This window comes from Oncorhynchus clarkii, unplaced genomic scaffold, assembly GCF_045791955.1.
Source record: "Oncorhynchus clarkii lewisi isolate Uvic-CL-2024 unplaced genomic scaffold, UVic_Ocla_1.0 unplaced_contig_2828_pilon_pilon, whole genome shotgun sequence".
NCBI lineage: Eukaryota > Metazoa > Chordata > Actinopteri > Salmoniformes > Salmonidae > Oncorhynchus > Oncorhynchus clarkii.
Window position 1 is genome coordinate 1 of NW_027258818.1, and position 2,500 is coordinate 2,500.

Genomic DNA, 2,500 nt, shown 5'->3' on the forward strand with positions numbered 1-2,500 from the left:
CTGCGCTTTTAACGGACCTCTGAGACTATCACAGTGCAGGTGCATTTATACGGAGACTTGATTACACACAGGTGGATTGTATTTATCATCATTAGTCATTTAGGTCAACATTAGATCATTCAGAGATCCTCACTGAACTTCTGGAGAGAGTTTGCTGCACTGAAAGTAAAGGGGCTGAATAATTTTGCACGCCCAATTTTTCAGTTTTTGATTTGTTAAAAAAGTTTGAAATATCCAATAAATGTTGTTCCACTTCATGATTGTGTCCCACTTGTTGTTGATTCTTCACCAAAAAATACAGTTTTATATCTTTATGTTTGAAGCCTGAAATGTGGCAAAAGGTCGCAAAGTTCAAGGGGGCCGAATACTTTCGCAAGGCACTGTAAGTGTTCCATTTACAAATGGTTCCACATAGAGGTCATCCTGTTGGGGATTACTTTTACTGTAACACACATTCATTCACTCTGGGCTCCCCCCTGTATGAATGGACCCTTTCATTTGTGATGGGCTGGCCATAGAGGATTATTATAGTAGTGGGTTACTACTCTGTCTGCCATAGAGGATTATTATAGTATTGTGTTACTACTCTGTCTACCATAGAGGATTATTATAGTATTGTGTTACTACTCTGTCTGCCATAGAGGATTATTATAGTATTGTGTTACTACTCTGTCTGCCATAGAAGATTATTATATTATTGGGTTACTACTCTGTCTGCCATAGAGGATTATTATAGTATTGGGTTACTACTCGGTCTGCCATAGAGGATTATTATAGTATTGGGTTACTACTCTGTCTGCCATAGAGGATTATTATAGTATTGTGTTACTACTCTGTCTGCGATAGAGGATTATTATAGTATTGTGTTACTACTCTGTCTGCCATAGAGGATTATTATAGTATTGGGTTACTACTCTGTCTGCCATAGAGGATTATTATAGTATTGGGTTACTACACTGTCTAACATAGAGGATTATTATAGTATTGTGTTACTTCTCTGTCTGCTATAGAGGATTATTATAGTAGTGGGTTACTACTCTGTCTGCCACAGAGGATTATTATAGTATTGTGTTATTACACTGTCCAACATAGAGGATTATTATAGTATTGTGTTACTACTCTGTCTGCTATAGAGGATTATTATAGTATTGTGTTACTACTCTGTCTGCTATAGAGGATTATTATAGTAGTGGGTTACTACTCTGTCTGCCATAGAGGATTATTATAGTATTGTGTTACTACACTGTCTAACATAGAGGATTATTATAGTATTGTGTTACTACTCTGTCTGCTATAGAGGATTATTATAGTAGTGGGTTACTACTCTGTCTGCCATAGAGGATTATTATAGTATTGTGTTACTACTCTGTCTGCTATAGAGGATTATTATAGTAGTGGGTTACTACTCTGTCTGCCATAGAGGATTATTATAGTATTGTGTTACTACTCTGTCTGCTATAGAGGATTATTATAGTAGTGGGTTACTACTCTGTCTGCCATAGAGGATTATTATAGTATTGTGTTACTACTCTGTCTGCTATAGAGGATTATTATAGTAGTGGGTTACTACTCTGTCTGCCATAGAGGATTATTATAGTATTGTGTTACCACTCTGTCTGCCATAGAGGATTATTATAGTATTGTGTTACTACTCTGTCTGCTATAGAGGATTATTATAGTAGTGGGTTACTACTCTGTCTGCCCGTCCATAGAGGATTATTATAGTATTGTGTTACTACTCTGTCTGCCATAGAGGATTATTATAGTATTGGGTTACTACTCTGTCTGCTATAGAGGATTATTATAGTAGTGGGTTACTACTCTGTCTGCCATAGAGGATTATTATAGTATTGGGTTACTACTCTGTCTGCCCGTCCATAGAGGGTTATTATAGTATTGGGTTACTACACTGTCTGCCCGTCCATAGAGGGTTATTATAGTAGTGGGTTACTACTCTGTCTGCCCGTCCATAGAGGGTTATTATAGTATTGTGTTACTACTCTGTCTGCCCGTCCATAGAGGATTATTATAGTACTGTGTTACTACTCTGTCTGCCTGTCCATAGAGGATTATTATAGTATTGTGTTACTACTCTGTCTGCCATAGAGGATTATTATAGTGTTGGGTTACTACACTGTCTGCTATAGAGGATTATTATAGTATTGGGTTACTACTCTGTCTGCCATAGAGGATTATTATAGTATTGTGTTACTACTCTGTCTGCCCGTCCATAGAGGGTTATTATAGTATTGGGTTACTACACTGTCTGCCCGTCCATAGAGGGTTATTATAGTATTGGGTTACTACACTGTCTGCCCGTCCATAGAGGGTTATTATAGTATTGTGTTACTACTCTGTCTGCCCGTCCATAGAGGGTTATTATAGTATTGGGTTACTACACTGTCTGCCCGTCCATAGAGGGTTATTATAGTATTGGGTTACTACACTGTCTGCCCGTCCATAGAGGGTTATTATAGTATTGGGTTACTACACTGTCTGC